At 32.5% G+C, this 27,780-nt stretch overlaps 1 long non-coding RNA gene across 1 annotated transcript; it reads right to left on the bottom strand.

Annotated features, from left to right (window-relative positions):
* Window positions 1-11,499: 11,499 nt before the first annotated feature.
* Window positions 11,500-26,458, bottom strand: LOC140433405 (uncharacterized). Its single transcript, XR_011949956.1, has 2 exons — window positions 26,311-26,458; window positions 11,500-11,905 (listed from the first exon to the last, which is right to left on the bottom strand). It is a non-coding gene; the product is annotated as an uncharacterized lncRNA (long non-coding RNA).
* Window positions 26,459-27,780: the final 1,322 nt, after the last annotated feature.

The following is a 27,780-nucleotide window of genomic DNA, read 5'->3' as shown; positions in this document are numbered from 1 at the left end:
TTATAAGTGATTTTGCTTATCTAGTTCATTGGTGGATTAATACCTATGGAAAGGTTTCTTAATATTGTTCTGAAGCTATTTTCTTGTGGCATTTTAAAGTAATTACTATTTAAATGGGAATAAACCACAATTAAAGGTTAAAGTACGTTTATTGACGTTTCAATTTCCACTTATCGTTCTCAAAATACTAACGTCTTCACTTGTTTGTCGATCTCTTAGCGCATTTTCTGTAATTCTTCTCAGTACTCAGTTCTCAGTACTTTCTTTTTGTACTTAACCTCTCACTTATTTATTCAAGTCTTCAAACAGATTAATTCCAAGATATAAAGAGATAAGTTTAAACTCATAAAACATTTTCAACAACTTTTCCTTTGTCAAATGTTTTTTTTTTTCGATCCCCAAAGTGAATTATATGCAGTAAGATCACGTACTAAAATAAATAAGGATGAAAGTTGGTTAAATAAATTTACTACTTTAGCTTTAGTATGGCTGCGGAAGGTAAGGTATTATAGTAGATAGTAATTTGATTTGGACAACAAAGAGCAACAGAAATAGCTTCTAGTTTATTCGTTAGATATACTTTCTACAATAGTAGTCATTAGGGATATACAATACATATAGATGCACCTCTACTAGCTCTAATTTAATTGCTTCAATGATGTGCTTCAAAACCATTAAGATAACTCTTGTTCGTTTGATTGAAATGTGTTTCTTGTAGGCAACTGACGTCGGCATTCGTGTCCACAATTAATTGTTGAACGAGTTCTAGGCTGGGGTAAAACCCATCGTAGTTCCATTAGATTAAATTGAAAATAGGTACGCCATGTTTGATTTAAACTGGAATTGACATTCTGATAACGTTGGCCCTTCAGAGAAATTGTCCTATGAGGGTACTATGTTCATACTTTCTACATCAGAATTATTAGAAACGAGATTCGTTTAATTATCTTACTGATTTTAATGAGTCGATTTTTAAGAGATCTGTCAGTCAGTGATTTGTAAATATTGGATTTGTCGAAGAGGAGAGTTTTTATATTTTTTGGAAACAAAAAGTGCTTTACTTAGTGGGCTAGTTTTACTGTAGCAATTCTCTACTGTAGCAATTCTCTAAGAAAGCTATAAAGCTATCGACCGGTAACGTAAAAGAGTCTTTTTGGTAGTGCTCTATAATTACATTCTTATATGACAGCGATATTTTGCTGTCATCGTAAATAGAAAAGTCCATTTTGAGTTTTGTTAGTCTTCATTTACTTTTTTCTGTTTTCTGTTCTATTGCTGACAAACAATTAACTTTACTCTCTTTTGAGAGTAATGTCTATTTTCTACAAAAATAAAAACAGAAAGCCGTGCTTGGTTCGCGTTTAGTTAATTAAATTATCAAAAATATCCTCAATTTCAATACAATATGTATGTATATATATATATATATATATATATATATATATATATATATATTTATACATATTGTACATATTGTGGCTTATCATTCGGGCTTTAGAAACCTGTGTGGGTCTTAGCCTCCTCCTAGAACCTTGTTCTGGGTCTTTCTCTTATTCTCCGACAAATGGGTCTATCAAGGGGCATTTTTCTAGCTGGTTTAATTGGGTTCCATCTGCATTACATGTCCTGTCCACCTCAGACGTCCTATCTTAATATGTTTGACGATATCAGGTTCCTGGTATATTCTATAAAGTTCGAAGTTGTATCGTCTTCTCCACACTCCATTATCATTTACTGCTCCATAGATTCGCCTTAGTACTTGTCTTTTGAAACATCCAAGCATGTTTTCATTATTTTTTTAGAGTCCAGATCTCTAAACCATATGTTAGGACTGTACGTATTATTGTTTTGTAGAGTTTTATTTTTGTATTTCTCGATAAAATTGTGGATTTAAGGAGGAGATTAAGCCCAAAATAGCATCTGTTGGCCGTGCAAATTCTGCGGTTTATCTCTGCGGTAGTATTATTTTCAGTGATAAGGAGCGCTCCAAGGTATACAAATTCGTTCACTGCTTCGATGACGTCGTTTTAGATAACGAGTGTTCGTAGGATTTGTGGTTGCGTGCTTATTTTCATATACTTAGTTTTCTTGGTGTTTATTAATAAACCCATTTTTGTAGCTGATTTTTTAATGCTACCTACGCCTCTCATACAGCCTTTTCCGTTCTTCCAACAATATTCATATTATCACTATAGGCCAGGATTTTCACAGATTTATTATATATTGAACCAGTGGTTGTGATTTGTGACATACGTATTATCTTTTTTAGAGCTAGATTAAACAGTATACAGGAGAGAGGGTGTGGCTGGCGCTGCCCGTTATTTGTCTTAAAAGGTTCAGACAGTTCCCCCTTAACTCGTACTCGACATATAACTTTGACAAGAGTTAGTTTTGTTAAATTTACCAACTGATTTGGTATTACTAGCTCTTTCATTGCTTTGAATATTTATCCTTTATTGACAGAGTCGTAGACTGCTTTGTAGTCTATAAATATGTGATAAGTATCAATGCCATATTCCACTGTTTTTTCCAAAAATTTATTTTAGGGTTGCAATCTGATGAATTGTATATTTACCACCTCTGCAACCACGCTGGTATTTTCCTACTATCCGTTCTGCATAAGGTGCCGTACAATGACATAGTACTGTGGAAAATATTTTATACGCTGCTTTTAGAACGGTAATTCCTCTGTGGTTAGAACATTCAAAGATATCTCTTTTTTATGTATGGTTTAAAGTATTTCAATATTCCAATCATTGTTCAGCTAGAAGATTATCTATTATGGGTGATTTGTTTCTAGCTAGTTTTTTAACTGCATCTTTAACTTCAAGAATCGTTAGTGGTTCCTCTTCCCTCTTGTCTCTTCCCCTTACCCCATCTCTTGCGTCTTTCAGGTTTTTTTCTTTTTTCTCCATATTAAGTGCCTGCTTAAAATATTTCATCCATCTACTCAATACATCTTTCCTTGTTATTAATAGGTCACTATTCTGACTTCTGCATTGTCTTGTGTTTGCTTTGAATTATTTTCTGTTAATGTTAACTTGCTTATAGAATGCTTTAAATTCTTTCTCCCTATTAAGGTTTTCTATACATTTAGGTGGCTTCGTTTTTTTCTTTCATGTATCCTCTTTTCTTTTATTCTCTTTGTCTAGTTATTTTCTACAGTTGGTCTAGTTCGTCGGTTAAGCATCTTTCTGTAGGCTTCATCTTTTTCTTTTGTTGCCTTCTTGCATTCACCGTCAAACTAATGATTTTTACGGACACAAATTTCTTTTCTTATTTCATCTTTCGCTGCTGCTTCAATGTATTCCTATATTCTGGTCCAGTAGGAGTCTATATCTGTCTGGCCTTCTTCATTTACATTTTGATTCCTTAGGCTATTGGTGATGTTTTTCGAGTATCGTTTTGCAATTGTCGCATCTCTCAGGTTTTGCACATTCCATTTTTTTGTACCAATTTTATTTTTTTTACTGGTATTTGAAATTCTAGCCCTCAATGTTGAGATCACTAGGCAATGATCTGAATCTATGTTTGCGCCTCTATAACTTCTGCAGGTTATTACGTCTGTTCCATACCTTGAATCTATTAAGATGTGATCAATCTGACTCGTTGTTCTTCCATCAGGAGAGGTCCATTTTACCTTGTGTATGCTTATTGTGTATTGTGGCTTATACTATATATCCTGAATATATTAAACTAAGCATTAAGGAAGTTGATGTTTGCAACACATTTTAAGTTAACTATATTCTATAAAAAATAAAAAAAGTGTTGTTATATTACTAAACACAGATTGCTATTAAGTAACCGCCAATTCCATAAATATGTAACGGACGTTTATAATTACTCAATAAATAACATATACAAACTTTCGATAGATGTGCATAAACTGAAGGAAGATCAATATTTCTAATTAAAAATAAATCAATCGTGTCTACATTTGATATGTATATAAAATAGTAATTATAAGGAAAATGATTACAAAATGATTTTAACATAAATGTAGCATTTATATATTACATAATTTTCAATACTAAAGTTAATATGTATTATATGTTTCGTATGTTTTGTATTTAAAAACTAATTAATAAGCGGTAATAGTGATCGGCGTATAATATTCCGGGTTTGTAGCCATGGTCTGAAATTTTATCGTCCTGACGTAACCTCTTGTCGCTTCTATCACTCAATAATGACTTACAGCGCTTGAATCGGTTCCCACATTTCTTTTGATGTCTGCCGCAGTTGCAAAAGAAAAGTCAGAAAAAGATTAGATAGAACCGATGGCCCATAAACACCGAATATAATGTACCATTGCAAAACACCGACTGTGAAATTCTAGATTCCTTGGTCATACTTCTTCTTCTTCTTCACGTGCCATCTCCGCGACGGAGGTTGGCAATCATCATGGCTATTCTGATCTTAGATGCTGCTGCTCTGAATAGTTCAATTGATGTGCATCCGTACCATTCCCTCAAGTTACGCAACCATGAGATTCTTCTTCTTCCTACACTTCTCTTGCCCTGGATTTTCCCTTGTATAATCAATTGAAGTAGGTTGTATCTCTCATTACGCATAACATGCCCCAGGTATTGCAGCTTTCGTGTCTTGATGGTTTACAATACTTCCATTCTTTTGTTGATTCTTCTCATGACTTCGTTGTTTGTTACATGCTCGGTCCATGATATCTTCAGGATTCTTCTATACACCCACATTTCAAATGCTTCCAACTTTTTAGTAGTCGACGCGTTAAGTGTCCATGCTTCTATCCCATAAAGCAGAGTCGAGAATATATAGCACCTTGCCAGCCTAACTCTCAAGTACAATTTTAGTTCTCTTGCACAAAGTACCTTTCTCATTTTATTGAAGTTTGTACGTGCTTCCTCTATTCGAACTTTGATTTCTTTGGAGTAATCGTTTGTGTGATTAATTATTGTGCCAAGATAGTGGTAGTTTTTTGGTCATACGGAGGTTGGCAATTATAATGGCTATTTTTATTTCTGAACTTGTTGCTCTGAACAAATCAATCGGTCTGCATTAATACCAATCACGTAGATTCTTCAACCAAGAATTCTGCCATTGACCAACAGATCTTTTATCCTGAATCTTTTCCTGTATTATAAGTTTTAAAATTTTACATTTTGGTCCCCTGAGCACATAGCCTGTATATTCCAGTTTTCTTGTTTGTACAGTGGTAGTTTATTCTGTTTCTTTAACATTTTTCTCCGGTACTTTTATATCCGGTATTATGTATAGTTCTATCAGTCCATGATATATTTCGTACGTCTTGATTTTCAAATTAAGATTTCTGCATGTTAAGAGTGGCTTCATTCGTATAGATGTTGATCTGGCAATCTCTCGTCGCCTAATAATTTCTGCAGTATAATCATTGGTTTCATTGATTAAAGTTTTTAAGTACTGATATTTCTCTACTTGTTCTATCACTTTACTATATATATATATATATATATATATATATATATATATTTAGAGATTCTACAGTATTCACTGCCTTCCCTCGCTCAACCGTTTCCATCTCTTTTTGTTGTTCCATTCTCCATCGTTTGGGCCTCTTTTACTCATGGCGTCGTCTACTTCGTTCCTCCAGGATTTTCGGGGTCGTCCTCTTTATCTCCTTCCTATGTGGCTCCATTCGGTTATTCTCTTTATCCATCTGCTGTCACTAGTTCTTCTTACATTCTCTATACCACTTTTTACAGTTACAGATACAGTCTTTTTGTTGTATGTATGTTAGTATGTCTGTTTCTATTGATATTCTTTGCATTATTTCGTCATTACTTCTCCTATCCATTCTTGTTACTCTGCAGCATCTTCGCAGGCATTCCATCTCTGTTGCTACTATCTTACTGCTGTTTTTCTTGTTTATGATCCAATTTTCAGCCCTATATGTCATAATACTTCACACAAAGGTTTAATAAATCTGCGTTTTTGTCATCATATTTAGGTGTCTATCCCACCATACTGAGTTAAGTTGTCGGATTGCTGTTCTTGTTTGTCCTAATCTTTGTGTAATTTCTTCCTCTGTTGTTGCCTTTTTCGTGATTATAAACCCCAGGTATTTGAATTTATCCTTTCCTTTGATTGTTACGTTGTCATCAATCTGTAGATCTTCTATGTCTTCTTCACTTGTAGATAGGTACTCTGTTTGCGAGAGGTTAATATCTAGGCCAGCCTTGGTATATTCTTCTTGTAGTTTCTTTATCATGTAGATGAGGACGTCTTGGTCTTGTGCAATCACTACTTGATCGTCTGCAAAACTTAACGTATATAGGTATTCGTTCCGTACCGGTCTTCGTCCCATGCCTTCGCATTTTCTTTTCCATGTAGCCAAGGCTTTCTCTAAGTATATTTTGAATAGGGTTGGAGATGTGGAACAACCCTGCAGGAGCCCTTTTGTTGTGGTGAAGTCTCCTATGATTCTTGTTCCCATTTTAATGGACACTTTATTTTCTTTATACAGAGCTTTTGTAGCTTCCATGAGTTCCGTCTGTATTTCTAATTTGTACATTATCTCTCATAGTTCTGACCTTGGTACAGAGTCATACGCCTTTCTCAGGTCCACAAATGCCAAGTGTATATCTCTATTTTTTGCTTTTTTCTTTTCCAACAGTTGTTCCAGTGTGTATATGTGGTCTATGCATGATCTTCCTCCCGTAAAGCCTGCCTGATCCTTCCCGATTTTGCCTTTTATCGCTTGCTCTATCTTTTCTCGCAGTATCTTCCCATATAATCTTCCTATTGATGATATTACGCTTATTCCTTTGTAGTTTTCGCATCGTTTTCTATCTCCTTTCTTAAATATAGATGTCATTTATGCCGCCGTCCATTCCTTTGGGAGCTGTTCTCCATTTTAGGCTTTTTGAAATATTCATTGTATCATCGGGTGTAATTTTTTTGATTCGTATTTTATAAGCTTAGGTGAGATGCCTCCAGGTCCCCGTGCTTTCTTATTTTTGATTTGATTGCTTTTATGGTTACGGTTAAACATTTATTATTTTTTATTAAATTTAGGTACCTATATTGTTTAATTATAACAAAAAAAGAGGTATTTACGAATCTACGAATACCGCTACTTGAAGTTGCCTAACAATTTATTGACGTGAAATCTCAATATCTATTTCTCTAAAAAAAGTTTTTGGTTGCTTATTGTACCAAAACTTAATTGTGAAGATTTCTGATCTAGTAGCGTATTTTTTTGATTCGCATTTTTTCTTCTTTTTTCTATATTAAAAAACTAAGCAACAAATTATAAAGAAAATTCATGTATAATATGCTCATTATTGTGCTGTAAAATATGTACCTAATTATTAAATTAACTAGTATAGTGTCATGTGACCGGTAGGCATTTTCGGTTTGTTTATTCGGCTCATGTAACCACCGATGCATTATTAATTTTGTAATTTACTGTCATGTATGTATATATTTTTTATATTGTATATATTGATTTATAGTTATTGTACATTTTAAAACTTAAAATATAAAAAAACAATGTTCAAAGTACAATCATTAATGAAAAATCAATTAAAAAAATTATAACAAAAAAAATAATTACAAAAAAAATGCAGACCAAAAGCACTATAATCTGAAATATAAATAAGAAAAACCAGAGAATATCAGAACAACTTTTTTATTAAAAAATAATTATAGATCTTCAGCTGATGCTTTTAAAACCATGCAATTTCTTTCTAAATAATACCGAAATATGGTATTGGATATATCTCATACAACGTATTCACTTATTTCCATTTTTTTTGACAAATGCAGTTCTCTTGGCATACATTTATGATATTAAACGTATCTCCCTGTAACTTTTTGTCTCTGTTAACAAATGTTTTTGCCTCTAGGTGAAACGTATGTCTCTCTTGTCGTTTTCCCATTACTGATGTTCGTAATTTCTTTCAATACTTTCTTTAATTTTTCTCCATTGGTCTTTATCTTCAGCAGCTCTGAGAGCTTCGTACAATGAGTTTCCAGCTGAATTCTTAATTTCGGACTATCTAGTTGGTGAGCTTCTTCCCGGAACGTTTCTAGAAACAACTAATTTCTTCAAACTATGGTTTAAGATAAAAACGTTTGTCCTATTAGCTAGCCATGGTATGCGCAGCATCCTTCTCAAGCATCACATCTCAAAGGCATAAATTTTTTGGTGCTCGCGTCTGAGAAGTCTCTGCTCCGTATAGAAATATTGAGCATACACGGGCATTCATTAATCTCATCTTGATATTTGTAGAGGTAGATCTGTCTTTTCAAACTTTACTTAGGCGACTCATCGCATTTTTTGACATACCAATACGTCTCCGTGGTCTCCAATACGTCGGTTTTCGTAGTGGAAGATAGTGTACAGATGCAATATTCGTTATAACGTAAATTACTGAGAAATCACTATAAGTATATTAGACCAGCATGTCTGTGTCTGACTGACCTAAAGAAAGCGTTTCGTTTGACAGAGCAAGACTTAAAGATGTAATCCATATTCTGTATTATAGAGAAATTCTCCTAAACATTATAAAAGATATTGAAAACATCTACCAAAACAAAAAAAAAATGGAACTCGGAGTAGATGGACAACTTACAGCACCTTTAGAAATAGGCAGCGAAATAAGACAAGGGGAATTATTGAGCTCCATGCTCTTCAATTTGATCATGGATGAAATCATTAAAAACGTTAGGAATAAAAGAAGAGGATACAGAATGGGAAACAAACAAATCAATATACTGTTACGCAGACGACGCAATATTGATAGCCCAAGATGAAGATAGTCTGCAAAGACTGGTCCACAATTTTAACATAAGAGCAAAAGAATTTAATATAACAATCTCATCTCAGAAAACTAAAACAATAGTAAGCAAAAACCAACCAGATATAAAATAAAAATTGATGGCATCAGTTTTGAACAAGCAACGGAAATAAAATACCTGGGAATTACCCTCTCTAGCTATGGAGACCTGGACAAAGAAGTGAGAGATTAAGTACAAAAGGCAAATAAACTGGCATAATACCTTAATAACACTATATGGCGAAACAAACACATTAACACTGAGATAAAATCAAGAACTTATAAAGCCAGTGTAAGACCAATAATGACATATGCCTTAGCAACAAGACCCGACACAGCCACAACGCTAAGGATACTGGAAACGGCAGAGATGAGAGTACTCAGGCTGAGAGATGGAAAGAGAAGACATTAGAAAAAAATGTAACGTACAATGTATAAATGAATGGACACAAAATAGAAATAAAAATAATGGACTAACCACATAAGCAGAATGGAGGCGAAGCGTGTCGTCAAAAAGTAATTAGTAGGCAGAAGAAATATCGGACGAGCGCGCAAAAAATGGAGTGACAATATTCCAGAGAGGTATTAATCCGCCAATGAACAAGCAGGATTACTCATAAAGAGGAAAAAGAAGAAGAAGACGGATACGTCTTTGTACTCCTGCTTTGCAGTTACCATCGTTAGTTATACTAGACTCAAGATAGACAAAACTGTCCACTATCTGGTATTCTTGTGAAGGCGAAGGTATGTATCTTGGATCAATATTTGAATGACTAGAGGCTGGACAACAGTTTTTAAATGGTATGTTTATTTTTCTTTACTTTATTGCTAGAAACGTTTACTATTGAGGTAGAGATCCTTAAATAAAAAATTAATCTTTTATATCATTTGACAGTCTGTCACGAAATAATAATAAAAAAACATTACAAAAATTTAATCAATATATTTCCATAAAACCATAAAACCAGAAAATAATACCCTACCCATTTTAAGTATTTTGTTATTCTTAATTGCCATTAATGACATAGTAAAAGACTTAAACTTTCTGCGATTTAAATCATCTGCATCTAAAAGTGGATGAAAACAACAGGCTGCGTAACATAAGATAATGAACAGGTCGAATGGTCGAAAAACTGTTTTATTTAGCTACCAACTGATCAGCATTCCAGTAGCTTGTCAACAGGACAACATGGGACACAAAGAAGAAGACTCAGAATATTATAGAAACCTTGAATAAAAGTAATGAATCATAAAACAAATTTATAATAAACTTACTAAATCTACTGTTATAATGTATACATTATCATCCAGCCTTCAGCGTCTTAGTTAAACATAGGCCTCCACTAATCTCTTCCAGTTCTGTCGGTCTTGAACTTTCTGTAGCCAATTCCGAGCGATTCTTTTAACGTAGTCCATCGTGTAGGTGTTCTACCTCTGCTTCTTCTGTCGGCGCGTGGTCTCCACACAGTAATTATTTTTGTACACCACCCGTCATTTATTTTGGCCAGCCTGTTTCACTTAAGCCATGCTATACGTGCTATAATATCTATGACGCCTGTTCTTTTTCTTATTTTTTCATTTCTAACTCTGCCTCTGAGAGTTAGTCCAAGAAGTGAGCGTTTTATTCTTTCTTGAACTACTCTGAGTTTGGTTGCGGTAGTTAGTGTGTTGCACTACAGTTAGTAGGGTCAAGGAAAGTATTTCGGGTCTTTGTATATTATAATCTTATTGCTATAATATTCATAGCATACTATATACAAGCATACAAGTACTATTTCAATAATGCATAGATATAAATTGCGATGTGCATCTATGCTTTATTGATTACTATAAGGCGTTTGATACAGTAAAGCACAACAAGCTGAGAAATATTGGAATAACCACCTGTAATCTAAAAATGATTAGAAATTTTGACTGGAACATCGTCTGTCTGTACAGAGGCAGGAGAATCCGAGAATATAAAAATCAAACATGGGGTACATACTATTACCACTGCTGTTTAACATGTAGTCTGAGGAAATATTTCAAGAACCAATGGAGGATGTTAAAACCGGGATTAAAATCAACTAATAATGTATTAGTAACATCAGATACGCGGACGAAACGGTGGTATTTTCTGATAGTTATAAAGCCCTCTAGGAGGGAAATAGGATCGCAAAAGTAATTCAGAGATATAGACTATTGCTAAACATTAAAAAAACAAAATATATGATGATATCTAAGAAGAAACAGCATTTTGGACAAATCAGTATGAACGGTCAACTGATAGAAACAGTTAAAACATACACCTACATGGGTATTAACGTTGATGAAAAGTAAGATCATTTCCTAGAAATCAACCGACTCAATTATTCAAATATAATACCCTAATACCCATACTAATACCTATAAAAAAAGGTTACTGCGATATTATATATTATTTTCTATATTATTATACGGAATTGAATCACTGATTCTTACAGACGCTACCTGTGATAATATTGAGGCTTTTTCAATGTGGCCTTGTCGTCAAATCTTAAAGATATCTTATACCGACTACGTTACTAATCAGGACGATTTATTAAGAATGCCAAAAGAAAGTAAGCTATTTCACTAGTCTTGTGTTCAATCAGTCTAACAACCTGTCGAGTTTTCAAGCTAACAATAATAATTCAGGCATGTAAACTCTAGAACATGGTTAGATTGTTCAAGAAGTAAAACTCAATAGCACATATAACAAGCATTTATTAAACAATAATAAGTTATTGGTATAATTTTATTATGGGTGCCAAATCTACTCCCTCTTTTTGGACACAACTCATCATAAACAACGCTGTTTCAGTTACTGTAGCACCTTCGGGTCTGCGTCCACATAATTTTGTTAAATATTCTAATTTATTTTGGGTCACCACGGAAGAAATAGTTTTTTTGAATTGGTGAACATTGACGTCTCCATTGTCATCCTGTATGGAAAACTTTTTATTCACACAAACTAGAAAATTTCCTAGTTCACTTATGTTCTGATTTTTTCCAGTCATATAATATTTAAAAGCTTGATTAGATAACGTGGAATTACATTGAGATACAATTTCTACATACTTTTCTAAAAAGTTAAATTCTTCTGCTTGAGCTACCTAAAATGGAATAAGACATACTTAATTTCATGTTTTAGGTTTTAAAGATTGGTTTTTAAAAATGGAAATTTTTCTATGACCGGTTAATGAAATTTTGTTCATCTCACAAGAATCGTAAAAAATCACAAAAATTGTGCATCATTAATTTATTGAACAGATTTATAAAAACTGACTTCACTTGCGACACAACACAAAAATTGCATACCAAAGCTGCACTCTTTACCTTTAAAATGCATTTTGATTTTTGTTGATAAGATACTCTGATCAAAAAATATTTAGTTTTTACCGTCGAGTTGATACAAATTTAAGTTAACGTTGATTACGCGCGCGAAACTGACATTCAAAATCGCCGGTCGCTTCAAGCCTTGCTTCTGAGAGAACGGTTCATTCTACACAATTACTAATTAAGATTTCTGTTTAAAATTATCACAGCTAGATTTTTTATTTGAAATATTTTTTTCTACGGCGTACAGATTCTTGCTAAATCGATCCTTTGTTGAAAAAGCCCAGGGTAAAAGTGGTAAGCTTTTTTGCATCCTTTTTGTTGTCTTTAATTTGATATTCCTGGAAAATTCAGCTTATATGTATGATTCTTAGGAGTCAAATCTAATTTTAGCTATTTTAGATACATTTATCAAAAAAATACCGATAAAAGAAGATTATATTGGTTTCAATAGCTCTGTAATTAAATAAGCAGGTAAAAAAATGCTGACACTAAGTTTCGCAAGAAAGATTTTTTAAAAAGGACTCATTCTCTTGTAATCTGTTAAGTAAAGTCCACCTAAATATCATGCAATAATAACTAACACCTCGGTAATCATTTAGACCAAGTAGATACACCAATGAATGAATAAGCCAAATGTGGGCTTTAAAATATGGATCTTAAAGCGTCATTAGCTTTTTGAGTGTCGAGAATCTATCTGTCATAGCCTAAGATCCAACTGCAGGATCACTACGTTCATAACGTAGTTAATCAAACTTACATTCTTAAATATATTTCAAATTAGGAGAACACATTGATAATTCTGCTTCTTCAAGTGCCATTTCTGCTTCGGAGGTCGGCAATCATCATAGCTATTCGGACTTTTAAGACGGCTGCTCTGAATAGTTCATTTGATGTACATCCATACTACTCTGACAGGTTGCGCAGTCATGACATTCTACGCCTCTCTATGCTTCTCTTTCCTTGGATCTTTTCCTGCATAATCAGTTGGAGTAAGGTGTATTTCTCTCCACATGTAATATGTCCGAGATATTCCAATTTTCGTGTTTTAATTGTATTTTAAATTTCTATTTCTTTATTCATTCTTCTCAAAACCTCTTTGTTTGTGACGTGTTCTGTCCACGATATTTTCAGAATTCTTCTATACACCCACAGCTCGAATGATTCCAGTTTTATCATTAATGTCGCCTTCAAGGTCCAAGATTCCATTCCATAAAACAAAGTCGAAAAAGTATACAATAGCATCTCGCCAACCTAACTCTTAGTTCCAATTTTAAATCCCTTGTACATAGCACTCTTCTCGTTTTGTTGAAATTTGCTTTAGCCTTTTCTATTCTGATTTTGACTTATCTTCTTTTCTATTTCTATTCTGACTTATCAATAATACACCAGTGGACCGAGTAAAACAGTTTAACTATCTTGGAACAACAGTAAATGAACAATGGGATCACTCACAGGAAATAAAATGTAGAATAGAGAAGGCTAGGAGTGCATTCAATAACATGGCCAAACTCTTTAAAAGCCACAATCTTAATCTGGAGATAAAAGTAAGGCTCCTACGATGTTATATCTTCTCAATATTGTATTACGGAGTTGAATCCTGGACACTAACTGAAGCAATGGAGAAAAAACTTGAAGCCTTCGAGATGTGGCTATACAGGCGAATTCTAAGGATATCATGGACAGACAAGATAACCAACGAGACCGTATTACGAAGAGTGGGCAAAGAAAGAGAGGTGATGTATACCATTAAAAGGAGAAAGTTGGAATATCTCGGACATATAATGAGAAACAGCACTAAATACAGATTACTGAAGGTAATCCTACAGGGTAAAGTATTCGGAAAGCGAGGAATTGGGAGAAGGAGAATATCATGGTTGAAGAACCTGAGGAAATGGTTCTCCACAACAACAACGAATCTATTTAAAGCATCGGTCAATAAAATAATTATAGCCAGAATGATTGCCAATATTCGGAACGAATAGGCACTGAAAGAAGAAGAATTCTGATTTTGATCTCCTGAATCTAATCATTTGTGGATTTAGTCATTGTTCCCAGATATGCATATTTGTCTACTTGTTCGACGTTGGTTCCGTTTATTAGAAGATTCTTGTTATTTCTTTGAGTTTTCGATATTCTCATAAATTTCGTCTTCTTGACGTTCATTGTTAGACCGTACTCTTTTCCATACTCCACTATTCTGGTCACCAGTCTCTGAAGATCTTTAATATTTTCGGCTAATATGTCGTCCGCATATCTAATGTTGTTAATGGGAACTCCATTTACCTTTATTCCAGCTGATTTACCCCCAAAAGCGTTTTTCAAGATCTCTACGGAGTAAGCATTAAAAATAATTGGCGACAATACGCATCCCTATCTCACTTCACGTCTAATTTCAATTTCTTCTGACAGCTGTTCATTACCACGTACTTTTGCTCGCTGTTTATAGTATTAATATTAGATATGGTCCTGACGTCGTTGTAGTCAATCTTCTGTGATTTCAGTACATTTATTAATTGTTTATGTAGTACTTTATCGAATGCTTTACTATAGTCAATAAAACATGCGTATATATCTTGATTGACGTCCAGGCATCTTTGTATCAGTAGATTAAGAGAAAAAAGAGCTTCACGCGTTCCTAGGCCTTTTGCCTAGGAGTTGCCAAAGTTGCCAAAGCCAAATAAAGTTGCGTCTACGTCATCATTGTGAATATTTGCAGCGTTGTCAGATGGTTCATGAATTATGAAAATTAACAGAAAAGAACTGAAGTAAACAAAAAAGGTGAAGGTATCAAATTTCACACTATATTAAATGGAATTTGAAAATGAGTGTGTTTTTTCATTTGTTTTTTTGTTAATTATATTTATGAATAGATTTCACAAAGTAAGGAATTTCATAATAAAAGTGGTAAGGTAATTACTGAGTTACCAAACAATAAATATAATCAAAATAAAACTACAAGCAATAAAATAAAATATTTTTTAATAATGAACGTATTTTCAAAGACAAAACATGACATTAAAAAAAAACAACATCAACGAACTAAACATTTTCTGAATCTGATTCCACATTAGTGTCACTCTCTTCACTATCAACATTTATTACTACTGGACTAATTTCTTGACGATCAAATATTCTTTTTCTCTCATACCATTTAAATATTTCTCTTTCAGTATGCTTGATAGAGTGTTTCTACATATCAGGAGTAATCATTTAAATTGCCTCATGCCACATGTTTAGGCAGTTGTTAGCGCTGTTACCATCTCTACCAATGTGCCTATTGTAATAATTTTTTGCTGTGTCCCAAATTAATTCAATAGGGTTAAAGATACATTAATAAGGAGGAAGACGTAAAACTTTGTGTCCATACCGTTCTGCCATATCGTCCACTATATACTTGGTTTGTGGTTTATTTCTAAAAAATTTTTTAAAATAAATGACATTTATATGTATGATTATATCTGTATATTTACTGAGAAACGATGCGCAACAGTTCTGTTTTGAACGTCATATGGGAATAGAGAATGTCTTTTTCTGTCAACTACTCCTCAATAGCACTTTTTGACCATGCTGTATTCGGAGTTTTATGCAATAACATACTGTGATGAGGTACATTATCAAGTACAATTAGAGAAGGATTCTCTAAGTTTTGCAGCAACTGATATTCAAACCATTTTCAGAAATTTGCCTGGTTAATTTCCCCATGATAATCACTAAGTTGAGTTTTTGAACAAAATATTGCTTCGGCACCCTTTATAAATCCCGTTTCATTTCCAGCATGGAGTATAAAATATCTGCAATGATTATTTAAATGTTCATATAACAACTTATGTTAATACAACCTACCTTTTGCCATACATCTTAGTGGTTTTACCAGTCTTTATATTTTTATTTTGCCAAGAATGAATAATGATCCCATTTTGAAATATCCAAGTTTCATCGAGAAACACGAATTAATATATACTTTTATGCTTCGCTTCTTTATAAGTTTTCAAGAATTGTATTCTCTTAGAAACAACGTTAATTAATTCCATAAGTCCTCATCGTGGATTATTCTTCATTTACTTAAACCCAAGTTCTTTTAGCAATATTTTTAAAGAAGTGATACTAATATTAACTTATTCTTTATCTTTCAGTCAATCATACTTATTTCTCTGGTACATAATTGTAAATGATATCACGAATAGAGCTTGTATTTAAAGTTGTTGTATTTGTTACTAGTTTATTAGTGCAACGCGTTTTCTTTGGTGACTCGAACTGTTCACCTTTTTTGTGCATTTGACATATGCTGCTTACTGTTGTTACACTGATTTTTAAAGCAGCAGCTACACGCTAAAATAATACAAATTTTTCTAAAGTAAAGTAATGATATTTTATTTGCATATTACCTCTTGTACGGCGTTAAAGGGTAACAAAGGGCCATTATTAATCCTTTCTTCTTCAAAATAGTTAACTAATGAAGCCACAAGTTCTCTGCATCGACTATTCAGCTGTTTAGGCATTTTGACAAATTGAACATTTTAACACAAAATTTTACAATGAGGGACGTCGAAATCCAAAAAGCTATATTGTATATACATTATTTTTTTACAAAAGTTTTTTTATTGATCGGGTTATTTTTAGAAGTAATTGTTTAGCAAACTAAAGTAACATCCACTATTCTATAGAAATGTAGCCACACATACAATAGAATTACGACCTTGGTGACGTGCACGCAACATTATTTAGCTTTTACTGTAGGCTGCCAGTCAAAAACTAGACGCAAATATTTTTAGTTAAATTATTAGTAATTAATTTTTGACAAAAATTATTTCGTTCGTTTAATACTCTACTAATGACGATTGTGCATGTTTTTTATATCAAATTAAAGCTACTTTTTTAGTATAATAATATAAGATCAAAGGTAAAATAAAAGACCGCTAGCGCGCAACGCTACTGGGTTAAGGTGTCAGCTGTGTAAGTTTTTAAAACAAGCGTCGATAGATATATAACAATAAAATAAAAGGTAAAATAAAAGACCGCTAGCGCGCAACGCTACTGGGTTAAGGTGTCAGCTGTGTGAGTTTTTAAAACAAGCGTCGATAGATATATAACAATATACATAATATCATTTGTCAAACCAGTGTCGTTGTGCCCTAACTCTATTTACTTTATCTTTGATCCTTCGCGTTTTAATAGCTAGCAGCCCTAATTTTCAAAAAAAATTTCTCAGGCAACCTTATATCATAATATTAGAAAAAAATTAGCTTTAACTTGATACAAAAAACATGCATATACGTCATGAGCAGCGTATTTTATTTAAATAATAATTGAACGAAATAAAATATTTGTCAAAAACTAATTACTATTAATTGAGTTAAAAATATTGACGGTCACTTTTTGACTGGCATCCTATTATCAATGTATTCTTCTAATTTTAAATATATGTAAAAATGTGAGTTTGATGAACTACGTTTTGAACGTAGTAATCCTACAGTGGGATCTTGTAATATTATTTTGCAGTTTATTCATCATAAATGTGAATAAAGAGTAGGTATGTGGTATCAATCACAGCGCGTGATCAATCACAGAGCCAGAGAGTAGTGTAGTAGTGAGTGTAGAGAGTAGTGATGACGAACAAGAGGTATTATCTCGTAATTTTTTGAAAGAATTCACAGAAGACACAGATGATGTTGAAGAAAATATAACTTCTGAAAAAGATATAGAATAAGCTGTAGATATATTACCTGTTTCAGTCAGTAAAGGAAGACTAACAGCAGCTACTCCCTCAGTAGTGCCACAATTTTCTCCAGTAGGTAGTCCAAAAATAAGCAAGTTCTTCAATAAAACGGAAAGGGAAAAAAGACGAGCCATTATTCAAATGGACGACTTATGATTTTGAATATGAGGTAACAACAGAACAAAGTATTAATTTTACAAAACCCCAAAATATAAAAACACCTTTGCAATATTTTAAAACCTTTTTTAGTCCAGATATTGTTGAATTAATCGTAGAACAGACTAACCTGTATTCGACACAAATATTTCACAAATGTGTAGACACAAGTATAGACAAAATGCACGATTTCTTACCTATCGAAATTTTAATGGGGATTGTTGACATGCCCGCGTACACGGACTATTGGTCTCAAAAGACGCGATATGAACTTATTGCAAATGTAATGTCACTAAAGAAGTATCAAGCAATACCACGCAGCCTACATTTTGTTAAAAATGAGGAGTTGAATAATTACAGATATTTCAAAATAAGGCCTATTTTAGATCGTGTACAAAGAAACTGTCTCACAATTGAATCAGACTTTAGATGTTTAGTGGATGAAATGATGGTCCCATACAAGGAAAAAAAGGCAAGCTCAAGAAGACAATATGTGAAGAACAAACCAAAAAAATGGTGTTTCCACCAAAAAATGTTTGTTCGTTGTGGCGTATCAGGGATAGTGTATGATTTCTTTCCCTATAAAGGAAACGATACATTTAGAAAACATCATTTTACGGATGAGGAAAATAACATGGGATTTGGGGCAAAATGTGTTTTAACACTATGTTCAACAATCCAAAATAAACCTTTATCGATGGTTTATTTTGATAATTATTTTACAAGTTTAGAACTTATTACCTATCTTCGAAGTGAATTTGGAATACTTTCTTTGGGAACTGTTAGGAAAGACACGGGGTTGCGGGGTTGACCACTTGAACCTGATAAGAAAATGAAAAAAGATGGGAGAGGTGCTTTTGACCAAAAAGTAGACAATGATAGTCGCATTCTCGTTGTAAAGTGGTACGATAACAAGTCCGTAATCTTATGTAGTTCATATGTAGCCTCCATTCCAATGGCAACCATACAGAGATTCTCCAAAATGGATAACAGGAAAATCCTCATTCAATGCCCACAGTTAATAAAACACTATAACAGTCATATGGGTGGTGTGGATTTGGCAGACATGTTGATTGCTCTATATAGAATACGCTTCAAAACACATAGATGGTATATGGGCATTTTTTCTGAAATTATAGATATATCCACTAATAATGCTTAACTACTATATAAACGTGATGCAAGCATTCTACAAGAAGATAAAAAAACAGTCATTCCTTTAAAACAATTTAGAATTAAACTTGCCAAAAGTCTACTGCAGGCTGACAATATAAAAAGAGGACGTTCCAGTAATGAGCATCTCCTACTACCTTCAAAAAAAAATTAAAAACCCGGTAAAGCCTAGACCCCAAGATGATATCAGATTAGATCATCTGGATCATTTTCCAGTATACGGTGCAATGGGCAGGTGCAGAAATTGCAAGAAGGGACAAACTGCCATATTTTGTAACGAGTGTAATATTAGACTATGTTTAGTGCAGAACAGGAATTGTTTTATGCTTGTTCACATTAATAAATAAATATTTTTAATTCAATTTTGATAGTTGTTATTCATATAACAACTATCAAAATTGTTATTCATATAACAAAATATTTATTTCATGGACGATGCGCGACCGGAATATGTCAATATATCTTTTTTTCTTTGCTTTATTTTATATCTAGGTCTAGGTTTATCTTTCCTTGATATTTTTGTGTTTTTAAAAAAATCTCAAAAACAACCAATTTTTTTAAACTTTACGACCAATGAGCGACCGGAAGATATCACCCAATTTGAAAAATTCTTTTTGTAATTTAAAACTCTATCCTAGTAGCAACTTTTTCGCGGTATAGCACCACGAAATAAAAAAAAGTTTTTTCGGCCCACCCTACTCTGTATATTCCTTTTTGAGTTAAATCTTTCTTAATTTACATTACGTTTATATATAATAATCTACATTATGTTTATAATCACTTTTAAATTTAAATAACTTTTAACATCAAATCAAAGTGTTTATACCGAATTCGTGGCTTTTTGCACGTGTGTGTCTGATAAGGTCGAAAACGTGATGTTAACTAATATCTACTTTTGGAGAATTTTTAATAAAAAGTATATATACAAATTGCAAAAAAAAGGTTTTGTACTTTGTTTTTAAAATTTTAATTATTAAAGCGTTTTATTGATTTTATGCTTATAAAACAAAGAACCGTTAGAACAGAATAAAGATGTAGACTGTAGTATGAGATGAACTATGTTAAAAAGTATACCGACAATTTTCCATGGCAACTTATTTATGTATAAAAATTTTTAAACAAATTATAAAAAATTGCATTTTTTACATCAAAACTACTTTTTTTATTAATTTGGGTTATTTTAAGACGACAGTGGTTTTTTTTTTATTTTTATAGTAATGGCTTATTTTAAGCGTAAATTGCTAATAAACAACTAAAATAGCCGAGAAATAGCAAATTTTAGTTATTTTCGAGGCCATTTTTGATAGACTGGATATTAAATTTACAAAAACAAAAAATTTGAAATAAAAACCTAAGTCAAGTGGTTTCAAAATGCGCAATTCCATTTTGATTTCATATTACAAAAGTCAGTTTAAATTATCCATAAACAAATTAATATACAGTTGCGTTTCGGAATGTATAGACTTGACGAACGTCTAAACTTTAATGTTCAAAAAACATTGTTTATTTCATACCTAGTATATTAATCTTATTTTTATCGAAAGAATATGATGCTGCGATAGTGGAATAAAAAGTTTACCCCAAGTTGACAGAGTCATTATAATAAACGAAAGATTAAATTGGTTTCAAATAAAAATCAAATTTTTTATTTGTTAAAAAATTGTTATAAATATACATATTTTGGTATTAAACTTTGTCTAAACATTTTATTGTAATCTTGAAGAATTATATTCTTTCGACTAAAATAAGATTCAGCTTGTGCGTAAGAAACAAACAATGTGTTTCGAACGAGAAAGTTTAGACGTTCGTCAACTCTATATATCTAAGTTATTGGTTTCGTAGATGCAGAACCTTTTACTGAGTTGGAACTTGGCGAGGCTGTTGGACGGATGAAGATTCGAAAGGCACCTGGCATAGATGGAGTCATGCCGGAGACAGTAAGACTCACCGCACTTAGATACTAGCAGGTTTTCCTGCGATTGCTAAACAAACTGCTTAAACAACAGCAGTTTCCAACAATGTTGAAAGAAGCTAAGGTTGTCCTTATCCCGAAAGGTAGAAGTGAAGAGGAAGAGGTACGATTTTGGCCAATTTGCCCTCTTAGTTTGATAGCTAAATTGTAAGAACAGCTTGTAAAAGGCCGCCTTGAGGAAGAGCTAAAAAAAAGCATGCGCTGAGCGACCGCCAATATGGTTTTAGGGCCAGAAGGTCTACAATAGATGCGGTCACAGAAGTAACCTCTTTAGTTATGCAGGCTACAAAGAGATGGGTGGCTCTCATCCTAGTTGATGTCAAGAATGCTTTTAATACGACATTATGGGAAAAAAATCATGTCCAGGCCGAGAAAATTGGGCGTTAGTAAGTACTTGGTCAATGTAATCGATAGATACTTTACTGACAGGTTCATAAGAGAAAAAGATACCAGCATCAGTTTGTCGCAGGGTGTTCCGCAGGGTTTAGTACTCGGTACCATCTTGTTTAATGTCCTGTACGACGGGATGTTGAGGCTACATATGCCAAGGGGATGCACTCTTGTAGCTCATGCCGATGATCTCGCACTGGTTGCGAAGGCGAGTCAGAAAACTGACATGGCTAATGCGGCTAACACATCCCTGCGTCGCATTAGTAGGTGGATTCGAGAGAACTTTATTTTGGCAGGAAACTTTATAGTGGAAGGTGTGGAGATTGCACCGATTAAATCGAATATGTATCTGGGAGTCTGGTTGTCAGGTTCTACTAACTAAGGTTCGAAATACACATCCAAAAGACGGTAAAAAAGGCAAACCGAAATCTTCAGGCCTTGATATGGCTGATGCCAAATAATGGAAGTCCAGGTAGCACCAAAAGAAAGGTGTTAAAACCTTTTTTTGGTGCTACAGGGCTTTGTTTTGTAACACTGGAATTTTCCAGTTGGTAGTAACCTACGCTGCCCCTGTGCGGTGTAGCGTACTAAACACTGCGAAATAAGCTAAGCTAATGGAGACATCGCAAAGGCGAATGCTCCTCAGGGTATCTAGCGCATATATGACAGGTTTAAATGAGGATACACAGTTATTACATGGTATCTCGTAAACAACATTAATTTTTTGAGTTTTGGAGTTTGTGTTTTTAGTTTAGTGAAATATTTATTTAAACGGTTGCTGCGTTTGTGAGACACTGTTATGTTATGTTTAGCTAAAAGATTTGTTAGTTGTTCGGATAAACCTTTTATATATGAAAGAGTTGTATACGTAGTCTCGATACTGTTGGGTTTATTGTTATTTGTATTATTGTAAAATTTATTAAGTTTTGACTTTACCTCAGTACATCTATTTGTTAATGGTTATTTTAAATGACTTATGCCATATAAAATCAAAATAGACTTTGTTTGTTAAAGTTGATGTCCAATCTATTGAAAAATGGTCCCGAAAAACGGCTGTTTTCCGGCAGTTTTAATAGTACGTTTGCATTTTACGTTTAAATTAAATATGTTATAAAAAAATATAAGAGTAACTGTTGTCTCAGAATAAATTAAATTATTAAAAAGAAAAGTAATTTCGAAGCAAAAAAATATTTTCTTATAATTTGTTAAACATTGGTAAATAAACAAATAATAATAAAAAAAATAAAAAGGTTATCATGGAAAATTTTCTGCTGAGAAAAGAACAATCTTAAATTTTTCTTTGAGATGTTTTATTTTTAAAGCAATCTGAAATTTTTTGTTATAAAAACTATTATAAATAAAAAATTGACCAAGTTTATTAAACAAGCGTATACTAGTTACAAATATTTGTTATGATGTTTTACTGTTATGTTTTTTTATAATGTTTTACAATCAAAATTACCTCAGATACAACCAAAAAAAAAAAACTGAAAAATTGTTTAAATAAATTAGACGGTTTATTTGAAAATCCGTTTATTTAAATAATACATATTCGTAATATACGCACATAATATACAAATAAATTAAAAAAAGAAACGTCGAAAACCACAAACAAGAACCAAAGATACAGTTACCAGTATATTCCCACTCTCCACTTCCGCCAAATTCAAAGCCGTCCTATTCTGTGTACATATTGTAAAGATTTGTGGACGATTTCATAAAAAATCTTTTTCGAATTTTGCACATCAACATTTTAAAGTTAGTTCTTTCAAATGACGCTAACTAGATTTAATAATTGTTAAAACCAAAGCTGCGAACAATTTAAAAAAGAGGACTTTGTCCCAAATTGTGCTAGGACACTTTTTTATTTTTGTATTTGTAGAAAATGAAGGCTTTTAAAATATAAAAAATAACTTTCTTGCAAGGTAGTTAAATAAAGACATAAAGACATAAAAAGTTATTGTAATCGTTTATAAGCAAAAAGTCGATATGTTTTCGCAAAATGATTTTGCAATATTTAAAATTATTTTTTTTCATAAGCTATCTTTATAATGACTGTAACTTCATCATTTTCTGATTTGCACAAAAAATAAATTTTGGATAAACAAATAAAATACCTTTTAAAAGGTTTGAGCGACCGCTTTGAATTTTTTTTTTTCATATTTTAAGGTTGTAAGTTCATTTGTAAAAAAGTTATTAACATTAATTTATAAAAAACCAAAATTTCTGAGTTCTTTTGCAACTTTCCAAGTAACAAGTAACAATAAAAATATTTTAAAACAGCCGTTTTGAAGGTTTTTATATGATTTATTAGGTTGTTACTCTGAAGTTTATTTTAATTTTTTTACTTTTTGCTGATAGATGGAAAAAATGAAAATATACCGTTTTTTACCATAATTGTAATTGTTAATATACAATTAAGTAAAATAGGTTTATGGACGAAGACAGCTGTCGTTTGCCTGACTAGTTCAATGTCACGAAAAGAATATTATTTCCTGGTCTATAACTAATGTGTTTCCAATAAAGACGAAATATTATTATGTGATGTCGTAGTATAAACAAAGATAACTAAATTCAAAAACCAACAGGGGTATACAGTGACGCAAAAAACTCAAATAATCATGGAAATACAAACGTTCTAAGAGAATCTGTATACATCTACTATACAGAACCCCGGAACAGACCATAGAACAATTCTAAACGTCGTCTCGGAAGCTCTCCCTAAAACCTTCTTCGAAAATTAGACATGCGTTACAGCAAATGAAAAAAGCTCGTGGTGAGGATCGCATAATGTCTGAAATGTTAGAAATGGGCGACAACATAGTTATAGAGGCTGTGAAGTTTTGTGAAAGTGTCTAACAGAAAAAAGAATAGCCAGTCTGTGGGAAAACGTCGAAATAATACTTTTACACAAGAAAGGAGACACTACTTATACTGAAAACTACACACCTATAAGTTTGTGGTCACACTTATACAAATTGCTAACAAGGATAATAACCAACCGCATAACACAAAAACTTGATTTATATTAACTCTACATAATGACATTTATTGACCTTCACAAGGCTTTCAATAGTATTGAAACTTGATCCTTTTTGTTAGCCCTGAGTGATGCTTGAATAGACTCACGGTACACTACACTTATTAAACATTTATGAACAGGCCACATTCTACATCAAAATCAATGAAAACAAAAAAACTGAAAAAATGCGTCTTGGTAAAGGTATTAGACAAGTTGATACTATTTCACCAAAGCTTTTTACCTTAGCATTGGAAAATGTATTCAAACAGCTCGACTCGGAGCAAAAACGTCTAAACATTAATGGTGTACGTTTGAGTCATTTGAGGTTTGCGGACGACATGGTATTATTTGGTACAGATATCAAGGAACTGGAGCAAATGCTCAAGGAAATAAATCAGCAGTCAAATAAAATAGGTCTTAAAATGAACCTCCAGAAAACAAAAATAATGAGTAATTTACAAACTAATATTGTTATTAACGTCAGTCTTGAAGATGTAGACCAGTATATATATATATATATATATATATATATATATATATATATATATATATATATATATATATATATATATTTCAAATTTTTTATTTTTCAAATTATTTTTCGACCGTACTGTTTTAAATATTGATTTATAGTATCAGTAATTCTCCTGAAGAAGTCACAAAATCGTGACGAAATATTGAGACTGAACAAATAGAGTTTTATTTCCTGACCGATTGCTGATACTATAAATCAATATATATATATATATATATATATATATATATATATATATATATATATATATATATATATATATCTTGGACATACCATTAACAGTGGTAAAGAAAACCAAATAGCCGAAATAAAAAGACGCATACAATTGTCTTGGGTAGCTTTCGGCAAGTTAAGCTTTATCTTGAAGAATAAAGATATACCAATGTGTTTAAAAGTAGAGTTTATAACAAATGTATCTTGCCTGTAACTACATATGGACTAGAGACCATGGTCTTTACAAAGAAAACCTTAGAGCAGCTCAGTTCAACCCAAAGAGCGATGGAAAGGGCCATGCTTGGGATTAGTTTGAGAGACAGGATTCGAAATATCGACATTCGTGAAAGAACAAAGATTTATTGATGTCGCAGAACGTATAGCAAGGCTCAAGTGGCAATTATTAGGCAGATATTAACAAACTGGAGACCAAGAAAGAACAGGCGAGGAGTAGGCAGACCACAGAAGAGGTGGGCAGATGATATCAAACAAGTCGCGGGCAAGCATTGGATGAGAATTGCTAAGAGTAGAAATCAATGTAAGCAAATGATAGAGGTCTATGTCCAGCAGTTGACAAATACAGGCTGAAGAAGAAGAATAAGAAGAAGCAGTATGAAAACAGACAGATTTAGAAAATAAAGACAGGTATTTCTGCTTTCTCAGGGATATAATATGTCAGCCTCTCCAACAAACACACACTCAAGATACATAAGTACAAAATAATAATTTTATCTAACATTATACAAAATAAATGCTTATTGTCCACGTGGGCAGATTGCTGTACTCATTGGAGCTAGATGAAAAAATTATCAAACAAATGATGCGGACAACAAATGACTAATATGCTGGTATACATGAACACTTTATTTCTCAGATTTTTGTTTCAAAAAAGTTAGTAACCATTTCATAAGTATATAGTAGTGTTAAAAAAAAATAGACCATAATATATAGACAATAGTTATTTAGTCCTCTTATTTGCAATCTAATCATTTTTAAACTTACCACTATAGTCAAAGCGACAAAAAAGAATACCATTAGTTTCATGGTAATGGATTAGCAAAAAGTAGGGTGTATCTTATGACTGACTTAAATGACACTATATTCTTTACTATTTCAATAATTATATCAACTTACTATTTAAAAACACTTTTATCAATTAACTGAACCAAATTAATAACTAAAAACAAATTTTTAGGAACAAAACAATCGTTTAACTAATAAAAACTAGTAGAATCACGTAACATTATTTTCAAGTCATTCGTCGTATAAAATGTTTAGGAAAAATTTAAAAATAGTTAAAAACTTAAAAATTTATTAAAAATATAACATCTGCGTAAAATAGATCAACATGTTATATGAGGCATATCTAAAGGCCTCCCACAATAAATTATTTTTTTAACTTCTTCTAAATGTGCCTATCTTCTAGAGATGTTGGCGACGACATTGCCCCAACATATTCTATACACAGCAGCTCGAAATAGATCAGTTGACGTTAGACCAGTCCACTTCCTAAAATTGGCCAGCCAGGATATACGTCTACGTCCAGGGCCTCTCTTACCATCAATTTCCTGTTTTTTATTGTGTTAATAAATTCTTTGTCTTTTCTTAGCCTCTGGAGAACGGTTATGTTACTTGTGTGGGGTATATATGAGACCCTCAATCTTCTGTAAGGCTCCTGCTTTCTACTTCATACAGGAGGACACTAAAGACGTAACATCTAAGAATTCTTATGCGTATATTGATACTTAAAAATAAGTTACAGAGAATCTTCCTAAGGCTGTTAAAAGAGTTTTTTTAATACGAGTTGTTATTTCGTAGCTGTGATCCCAAGTATCCTAAATATTGCAGCAATATTATCATATTTTTTCCACTCTTTCTTACAGTGTATCGCCTATTGTAATTTGGGAGTTTATGTTAGTGTTCTTACTAATGATCATTATTTTTGTCTTCTTGCAATTTAGTTTTAAGACGTATTTGTTACATGCTTCTACAACGTTATCAATCATCCTTTGGAGCACCTGCGCACTACCTGCCAGCAACACTGTATCGTCTGCATATCTAATTCTTTTTTGTTATTGCTTTACATTAAAAAACATCCAAACATATGATGACAAATAACTGGAAAACGATAAGGTTTTTATAAAAAATTTAGAGAAACTTTTTTCAAGCTAAAAAAAACCTTTAAAACTAATACTGGTAAAAGTGATTTTTATGAAAATTAAAGTAAGTTATTACCAAAATCAAGTCCGTTTATACTTTTTGTAACGCAAAAAGTAACAAACTCACCCCCATTAAAACCACCCTGGTTGAAACTGTTTGTTGGTATACAAAAATTATATTCTGGAAGTTTAACTGGTTTAAAAGGTTTAGTTAAAAAAAATCCGAATTTATAGTGAAGACACTATTTTCGGAATTTCTGAAAAAATCTTCTTTTTTTAAAATAACTCTACGACTTAAAAAAGTTTCCGAAAA

The sequence above is a fragment of the Diabrotica undecimpunctata genome, chromosome 2 (assembly GCF_040954645.1).
Source record: "Diabrotica undecimpunctata isolate CICGRU chromosome 2, icDiaUnde3, whole genome shotgun sequence".
Classification (NCBI taxonomy): Eukaryota; Metazoa; Arthropoda; class Insecta; order Coleoptera; family Chrysomelidae; genus Diabrotica; species Diabrotica undecimpunctata.
This window is presented reverse-complemented; position numbering and strand designations above follow the sequence as displayed.